Below are 9,592 nucleotides of genomic sequence, written 5' to 3'. Positions count from 1 at the left end.
TGTGAATCAGTATATGTTTCCATTAGACAAGCAACATATTAAGCTGTCATTATCCGCTAACGATCCCGTCATCCCTTGCGGTGGGGAGTCTGGGCAACTGAATGGAGCTAGCAGAGTGTTTACTGGTCTGATGCCTTTCCCTGTTGCCAATGCGGAGTTTTATCCAGCGGATATAGAAACATAGAAGACTGACAGCAGAAAAAGACCTCCTGGTCCATTTAGTCTGCCCTTAACACTATTATCTGTATTTTATCTTAGGATGGATATATGTTTATCCCAGGCATGTTTAAATTCAGTTACTATGGATTTTTTGTTCCAAGGATCTACTACTCTTTCAGTGAAATAATATTTTCTCACGTTGCTTTTGATCTTTCCCCCAACTAACTTCAGATTGTGTCCCCTTGTTCTTGTGTTCACTTTCCTATTAAAAACACTTCCCTCCTGGACCTTATTTAAGCCTTTAACATATTTAAATGTTTCAATCATGTCCCCCCTTTTCCTTCTGTCCTCCAGACTATACAGATTGAGTTCATGAAGTCTTTCCTGATACGTTTTATGCTCAAGACCTTCCACCATTCTTGTAGCCCGTCTTTGGACCTATTCCATTTTGTCAATATCTTTTTGTAGGTGAGGTCTCCAGAACTGGACACAGTATTATTCCAAATGTGGTCTCACCAGCGCTCTATATAAGGGGATCACAATCTCCCTCTTCCTGCTTGTTATACCTCTAGCTATGCAGCCAAGCATCCTACTTGCTTTTCCTACCGCCCGACCACACTGCTCACCCATTTTGAGACTGTCAGAAATCACGACCCCTAAATCCTTCTCTTCTGAAGTTTTTGCTAACACAGAACTGCCATTGCAGTTCTCACGGTGCCCAGAAAGAGAGAAATATCGGCCTCTACCTAGGATCGATCCCTTCTTGATTGTGAGGCAAGAACACCTCAAGGCCACCAGACCCTTCACTTCATTCTGTGCTCCTCAAAATAGGAAGAGGCTCAGAATGTCAGAGATCGAAATAAAAAAACTTTGTTATTTCTTCACCCACCCCTTTTGTCATCCGAAACGTTCCACGTTATGACACTCAAATTCGGACATCCAATTTCCTTCATCTGCCGATATTTTTTGGTGGTCACCTAGATCCAGCCACAAAAAAAGATATGAATGGTTATTTTACGAGTTTCAAACTGTCTTTTATATTGTTTATAGATGAAGACCACATTTGGAATACTGTGTCCAGTTCTGGAGACCTCACCTACAAAAAGATATTGACAAAATTGAACAGGTCCAAAGACGGGCTACAAGAATGGTGGAAGGTCTTAAGCATAAAACTCAATCTGTATAGTCTGGAGGACAGAAGGAAAAGGGGGGACATGATCGAAACATTTAAATATGTTAAAGGGTTAAATAAGGTCCAGGAGGGAAGTGTTTTTAATAGGAAAGTGAACACAAGAACAAGGGGACACAATCTGAAGTTAGTTGGGGGAAAGATAAAAAGCAACGTGAGAAAATATTATTTGACTGAAAGAGTAGTAGATCCTTGGAACAAACTTCCAGCAGACGTGGTAGATAAATCCACAGTGACTGAATTTAAACATGCCTGGGATAAACATAGATCCATCCTAAGATAAAATACAGGAAATAGTACAAGGGCAGACTAAATGGACCATGAGGTCTTTTGCTGCCGTCAGTCTTCTATGTTTCTATGTTTCTAAGTACGTATGAAAAGTCTGCAAAGAGTTGGGCGGCCTATAAATTAGATAAATAAATAATAAATAAATACATTTTCAATTCAAAGGTCAACTGCCAATTTTCCATGCAGAGCTTCTTTCCGGCCATGTGCGGCCAAAGTTAGCGGCTCGCAGCTCGCCTCCACCCGATACGACAATAATAGACGAAGCACGTCTCCTGCCAGAAGTTATTCAATCTTTTGCAAGCAAAGCTGGTTTGAGTGCAAAAGAGGAAACTCAGGACTTGTTTTTGAAATGGGACGCCCCAGATCTGACTGACTCCTGTAGAAGTCCGTTTGCTGGCTCAGTTTGGTTGACTTTTCATTTGTCCTGGTTAGCTAGCTATCCTGCAACAAAGGAAAGAGAAAATAAAGAAAAAGAAAAGAAGAAACAAAGGGAGGGAAAGGAAGGAAAGAAAAGGAGAGGAAGGAAAATGATGGAAGGAAGAGAAAGGGAGGAAGGAAAGAAGAAAGGAAGGAAGAGAAAGGAAGGAAAATAATGGAAGAAAGAAAGGGAGGAGGGAAAGTAAAAGGAAGGAAAGGGAAGGAAGGAAAATGGAAGAGAGAAAGGGAGGAAGGAAAAGAAAGGAAGGAAGAGAAAGGAAAGAAAAGGGAAGGAAGGAAGGAAAATGATGGAAGAAAGAAAGGGAGGAGGGAAAGTAAAAGGAAAGAAAGGGAAGAAAGAAAAATGATGGGAAGAAGATGAAGGAAAGGAAGGAAAAATGGAAGGAAGGAAAATGATGGAACAAAGAAGGAGGAAGGAAGAAGAGAAAAAAAATGGAAGGGAAAGAAGGAAAATGAAGAATGGAAGAGAAAGAAAGGGGAAGGAACAGGGAGAGAGGAAGGAACAGGAAGGAAAGGAAAGGAAATGATGGAAAGAAAAAAGGAAGGAAAACGAAAGAAAAAGGAAAGAGAAGGGAGGAAGGAAGAGAAAGAAAGGGAGGAAGGAAAAGAAAGGAAGGAAAAAAATGAAAATAGCATTTCTGAACTCACGGCAGGTGGCTCCAATCCCTCCCAAGTCATCTTGCAGCTTTCTCTTTCAAACCACCTTCTCTTGGTGGTCTCCTGATCTACCCAACATCTAACCAGCATTTTCTCAAAACGGGGTCGTCTTTCCAATCTGCGGCCAATGAGCTGCCCCATTTGCCTTGTAGACATTTATCTTCCTTTAATCCATTCAACTCCTTCATCCTTTTCTTTCTTTCTCTCCCCTTGTCCTCAGTTTGGCCCGCTCTCCATCCCTTTCTCTGCAAACCCATCTGCCTTGCAAAGGGTCTCACACCTCCAGTCAAGCAACCTCTACTCTCTTGTCTCCCCCTGCTTCATCTAGAACCAGCCCTGGCTCTGTCACCCTGGCTGTGAGGTTACGGCATCTCTCCTGTCCCCGCCCTCCCCCCCCCCCGCCAATCCTGCCTCCCTTCCCCCTCCCCAAGGACCTAATCTGATTAGCTATTAAGAGACTGTTGAACATGGATTATGAGTTTAAAAAAAAACCTCGCTCCCCACCTCTGTAAACACCAGCCAGGAAGCTTGTAAGCACCCAGATCCTCTGCTCCACTTTCTCTCCTTGGATCCAAGGAAGACCAGCTCCTATGGGTCACCACTGGACCCCTGACCCCAAGGAATAGGGGGGGATGCAGCCCAGAAAATGCTCGGCAAACCCCATTTTCTCCAAGCCCCTTAACTGGGGATAAAGGCCAGGATTGATTTTTGGGGTTTCTTCATTCTTTACCATTATTCTAACTCGAGTTTTCCTAAGGATAATTTATTTTTTAACTTTTTGGATTTTAACAAGTGGATTGACTATATTTTTTTATATTTTGGGGGCTCGGCTTTTTTTTTTTTTGGTGTTTTTTTAAAAAAATCATTCATATTTGGTAAGAGAGTTTGCAATATTTACGAGCATAGTTTGGCTCTGGGTTAGCCTCCTGGTGGATCCGGAAACTAGGAATGCAAAAAACTGAAAATAAACCCAGTTTGGCCTCTACCCCCCTTTTATGCAAGCAGGGGGAAAAAAGGGGGAGGGTAGAGGGCAAACTGGGTTTGTTTTCAGTTTCTTGCATAACCTGGATAAACAAGGAGGCTAAGAATGGGCAGTGGATGTCTTTATTTTGTATGTTCTCCAAGGTTTATTAATTAATTAATTAAATTTATAGGCCACCCGATTCCTTCTGGATTCTGGGCTGTTTGATCCATGTCTGGTCAATTTTCTTATAAATCCAATGCATCTGATGGGTTAAGTTTTGCTGTTCCGAAAAATTAAATCTCTGTTGTGTCTCTGTTGGGAAATGAGTTTGGGTGGATGGGATGATGGGGTTGAGAAGTATGACTTATTTTTAAAATATATGTGGATTTGAGGGTGTTTAAGTAAACCAGGAATGTTGGCCATAACAATGAAACAAAGGACGTTGTGCAGGACACATGATATGATGGCGAAGATAAGTTTTCTCTCCAAAGATTACAGATATTTTTATGTTTCTTCAAAGCCAGGAGGCAAAATATCCTTTCTCTACTTTCTCTACTTTTTGGATAAAAACAGTTATTTTTCCAACCATAGATAGTAGAGTTCTCTAACAATTGAAGGAGGAGGGAAGGGAAAAATTTGTAGCGGGGAGTTGAGCGGTGGGCTCTTTGGCGCTCTCTGAGCTTGGCGGTTTTCTTACAGACATCTCACGACCCAACTAGGAAACATCATCAGTGCTATATCAATCACTGATGATGTCACCAGCTTTGGTAATGAAAACTCTGTAAGAAACCAAACGAGCCCTCACAGTTATGGGAGATAACACCCCAAACTAGGCGTTTGGTTGAAAAAAACCCGCTGCCACCCTACTTTACTCTTAATTTATGTTGACCTAACAGGGTGATTGCACTTCGGAGAGGTCTCTTCAGTCTTGCTCCAACCTGACTTAGGGGTTGTGAGTAGAGAGGGTTGTCGGTATAGAATTGTGACCTTCCCCTGCGAGACCCCAGACCTTCAGGGCTTGTGTTAGTCTCCACTGCTCTATAAATCTACTTTTCCCCCCCTTCTGTAGAGATTAATCTTACCCCTTGACCTGCTCAAATATTATGTTACATCATGCCTTTTAATCTTAGCAGGTTGATTAACTCGTGGCACATCACTACACTCGAGCGAAACCAATTTTACGTCGTAGCAAACGGTGGGAACCAACCCCCCCCAACCCTTCTATCTTACTTCTTTATATTAGTCCCTGAGAACAACTGACATCTTCTCGGGTGCCCGTTGAGTGGAATGAAATCTAGAAGACCCTCAAAGTAAGGAATGCTTCCAGGCAAAATATCCACACTTTTTATATCATGGTTTTATTAAATGTGTGACATGGGCCAGAATTCTGGATGAAAATCAGAGTGACTGAGATGGTTTAAGGTTTGTTAGGTAGCCAAACAATAGTTGGAAAGCAGCCGATTTAGGAAGAAATAATGATCTTAGCAGCTGATTTATCAAGAAATTGTTGTTTTAATTGCTGATTTATTAAGAAATGATGATCTTAGCTGATTTATCAAGAAACAATTATCTTAGCTGATTTATTGATGATTTTAGCAGCTGATTTATCAAGAAACAATTTTAGTAGCTGATTTACTGAGAAACAATGATTTTAGCGGCTGATTTGCAGGAAATAATGATATTAGCAGTTGATTTATTAAGAAACAATCTTAGCTGATTTATCAAGAAAATGATTTTTGCAGCTGATTTATCAAGAAACAATTATTTTACCAGCTGATTTATCAGGAAACAATTATCTTATAATTGTTATAGGCCTATAACAATAATTTATAATTCATTATAGTAATTATAGGCCTATAAATTTAAATAAATAAATAAATCTTAGCAGCTGATTTATGAAGAAACAATTATTTTTGCAACTGATTTATTAAGAAATGACGATCTTAGCAGCTGATTTATCAGGAAAAAATGATCTTAGCTAATTTATTAAGAAACAATAATCTTAGCAGCTGTGTTATTAAAAAACAATGATTTTAGCAGCTGATTTATTAAGAAATTATGATTTTTGGAGCTCATTAATCAAGAAACAATGATTTTAGCTTATTTATTAAGAAACTGATCTTAGCAGCTGACTTATCAAGAAACTATCTTGGTAGCTGATTTATAGCAATAGCCTTTAGACTTATACACCGCTTCGTAGTGCTTTTACAGCCCTCTCTAAGTGGTTTACAGAATCAGCATATTGCCCCCAACAATCCGGGTCCTCATTTGACCCACCTGGGAAGGATGGAAGGCTGAGTCACCTTTGAGCCAGTGGTGAGATTTGAACTGCCGAACTATAGGTAGCAGTTAGCTGAAGCAGCCTACAGTGCTACACTCTAACCCTTGTGACACCCTGATTCTTGCCATCATTTATCAAGAAATGATGGTTTTAGTAGTTGATTTATCAAGAAACAATGAGTTTAATAGCTGATTTATCGAGAAACAATGAGTTTAATAGCTGATTTATCAAGAAACAATGAGTTTAATAGCTGATTTATCAAGAAACAATGAGTTTAATAACTGATTTATCAAGAAACAATGAGTTTAATAGCTGATTTATCAAGAAACAATGAGTTTAATAGCTGATTTATCAAGAAACAATGAGTTTAATAGCTGATTTATCAAGAAACAATGAGTTTAATAGCTGATTTATCAAGAAACAATGAGTTTAATAGCTGATTTTTCAAGAAACAATGAGTTTAGCAGCTGATTTATCAATATATGATGATCTCAGTAGTGGATTTATCAAGAAATGATGATCTTAGCAGCTGATTTACCAACAAACAATGCGATTACAATGCACTCTGTATGGTCCTAGTCCTTATTCCATTGGGATGGTCCCTGTAGTTTTCATGACAAAATTGTAGAAATTATTTGCCAGGATGTCTCCTTTTGGAATTTTCTTACATCCCTGTGATTCTCTGGTGGACTTCCGAGCCTATCGATAATGTTCACCGGACCTTAGGTTCCCAACTCTGACCCAGTCCATCTGATCCTTTCAAGTGTCTTCCGTCTCTGGGTTAAGGAAACCAGCTGGAGAAACATCAAGATAAGTTTACACAACTGCCCGCAGTTACACAACCAGCAATTGGCACCGTTTACAGGTTGTTTTTGATCCAATTTGTATGCAGTGTTTTTCAACCAGGGGAACGTGAAGACAGGTGGACTTCAACTCCCAGAATTTCCCAACTATACCCAGGGCCAGTCCTGTAGAGCTGTGTTTCCCAACCTTGGCAACTTAAAGATATTTGGACTTCAATTCCCAGAATTCCCCAGCCAGCGAATGCTGGCTGGGGAATTCTGGGAGTTGAAGTCCAGATATCTTCAAGTTGCCAAGGTTGGGAAACACTGCTGTAGAGAAGCATTTCTCAAAATGGCTGGGCAGATTCTGGGAATTTATTTATTTATTTATTGGATTTGTATGCCGCCCCTCTCCGTAGACTCGGGGCGGCTAACAACAGTAACAAAAAACAGCATGTAAATCCAATACTAAAACAACTAAAAAGCCCTTATTGTAAAACCAAACATCCATACATGCAAACATACCATACGTGAATTGTAAAGGCCTTGGGGGAAAGAATATCTCAGTTCCCCCATGCCTGACGGCAGAGGTGGGTTTTAAGGAGCTTACGAAAGGCAAGGAGGGTGGGGGCAATTCTAATCTCCGGAGGGAGTTGGTTCCAGAGGGCCGGGGCCGCCACAGAGAAGGCTTTTCCCCTGGGCCCTGCCAAACGACATTGTTTTGTTGACAGGACCCGGAGGAGGCCAACTCTGTGGGACCTAACCGGTCGCTGGGATTCGTGCGGCAGAAGGCGGTCTCGTAGATACCCTGGTCCGGTGCCATGAAGGGCTTTATAGGTGATGACCAACACTTTGAATTGTGACCGGAAACTGATTGGCAACCAATGCAGACTGCGGAGTATTGGTGTAACATGGGCATACCTGGGGAAGCCCATGACTACTCTCGCAGCTGCATTCTGCACGATCTGAAGTTTCCGAACACTTTTCAAATGTAGCCCCATGTAGAGAGCGTTACAGTAGTCGAGCCTCGAGGTGATGAGGGCATGAGTGACTGTGAGCAGTGACTCCTGGAATTGAAGTCCATCCCATCTTTTCTATCTTCAAGTTCCCAAGGTTGAGAAAGCTGGATAAACAAGACAAACCTCACTCCGTAAAAGACCTCGGAATACTCATATCAAATGACATAAGTGCCAAAGCCCACTGCAACAACATAGCCAAAAGGGCTTCAAGAGTTGTTAACCTAATCCTATGTAGCTTCTACTCTGGTAATCTCACACTACTAACCAGAGCCTACAAAACTTTTGCCAGACCAATCCTTGAATACAGCTCAGCTGTCTGGAACCCACAGCGCATTTCGGACATAAACACTCTAGAAAACGCCCAGAGATACTTTACGAGAAGAGCCCTCCACTCTTCCACTCGCAACAGAATACCCTCTGCAACTAGACTTACAATCCTAGGTTTAGAAAGCTTAGAACTACGTCATCTTAAACACGACCTAAACATAACCCATATAATAATCAGCTATAACATCCTTCCTGTCAACAACTACTTCAGCTTCAACCACAATAACAAACGAGCACACAACAGATACAAACTTAAAAAAAAACAGCTGCAAACTTGACTGCAGGTAATACGACTTTAGTAACCGAGTAGTTGATGCATGGAACTCACTACCAGACTCTGTAGTATCATCTCCTAACCCCCAAAACGTTACCCTTAGACTGTCCACTGTTGACCTCTCCCGATTTCTAAGAGGTCAGTAAGGGGCATGCATAAGTGCACCTGCGTGCCTACCGCCCCCGTGTCCTAATGTTTCTCTCTTAGTAGTATCATGTATATAAACATTGTTACATCTTTGTATACTACCAATATGTACTTGACAAAAAAATAATTAAAAAAATACTATCGGTGGGAAGCTCAACAGCTTTTGGGATTGGGTTAATTCAAGTTAGACTTGGACATCCAAAGCCCAAGCCACGATTTCAATCTTGGAAAACAAAACGCTGAAAGATCAATAATGACGAATCACTTTTCCAGGGGCGGCCAAGGAGCTGTGTGACTATGCCTCCCAGGTCAGTAGGAGTTGAGCTTGAAAGTTATAGCTGGTGTACTCAGATGACTTCGGCTGATCCGAGCAAGCTAAGTAGGGTCAGACGATTGCCTGGCTGGAGTGCCTGGCTGATTAAAAGAGACACCGAAGCATCGGAGAAGGGAGGATTGTTGCCAAGAATGCAGCTTGATCGTGGCTCAGTTTTAAAGGGGGGGGGGGGAAAATATATTTTCTTTATAAATTTGAACGCTCCGCAGAGCTGGTGTTTTGTCCACTTGCGAATTTGTGTTTGATAATTGTTGAAGACACAGGAATGTTGGAATGGTCCTGGGGTCAATGTAGAGTAGAGTAGGGTAGAGTAGAGTAGAGTAGGGTAGGGTAGGGTAGGGTAGGGTAAGGAAGAGTAGGGTAGAGTAGGGTAGGGTAGGGTAGAGTAGGGTAGGGTAGAATAGAGTAGAGTAGAGTAGGGTAGGGTAGGGTAGGGTAGAGTAGAGTATAGTAGGGTAGGGTAGGGTAGGGTAGAGTAGAGTAGAGTAGAGTAGGATAGGGTAGAGTAGAGTAGAGTAGGGTAGAGTGAATTAGAATGGAATGGAATGGAATAAGAGAGGAGAGGAGAGCAGAAGAGAATAAGGAAAGAATAGAATAGGAGAGCAGAGGAGAAAAGAGAAAAAGAAGAGAATAGTATAGTATAGTATAATATAGAATAAGAGAAGAGTAGAGTAAAATAGACTTGAATAGAATTAGAATAGAATAGAATATGTAATGGGAATAGAATAGACTT

The 9,592-nt window shown here is 41.2% G+C and overlaps 1 protein-coding gene across 1 annotated transcript in view; it reads left to right on the top strand.

The window, feature by feature from the left end:
- The first annotated feature begins 3,525 nt into the window (after window positions 1–3,525).
- GUCY2D (guanylate cyclase 2D, retinal) overlaps window positions 3,526–9,592 on the top strand; it is a 50,973-nt gene continuing 44,906 nt past the window's right edge. Inside the window, exons 1-2 of the mRNA XM_070726886.1 lie at window positions 3,526–3,606; window positions 4,826–5,005. The gene's annotated coding sequence lies outside the window, so the exon portion shown is untranslated. The remainder of the gene's footprint in view (window positions 3,607–4,825; window positions 5,006–9,592) is intronic.

This window comes from Erythrolamprus reginae, chromosome Z (genome assembly GCF_031021105.1).
Source record: "Erythrolamprus reginae isolate rEryReg1 chromosome Z, rEryReg1.hap1, whole genome shotgun sequence".
In the NCBI taxonomy this organism is placed as follows: domain Eukaryota; kingdom Metazoa; phylum Chordata; class Lepidosauria; order Squamata; family Dipsadidae; genus Erythrolamprus; species Erythrolamprus reginae.
This window is presented reverse-complemented; position numbering and strand designations above follow the sequence as displayed.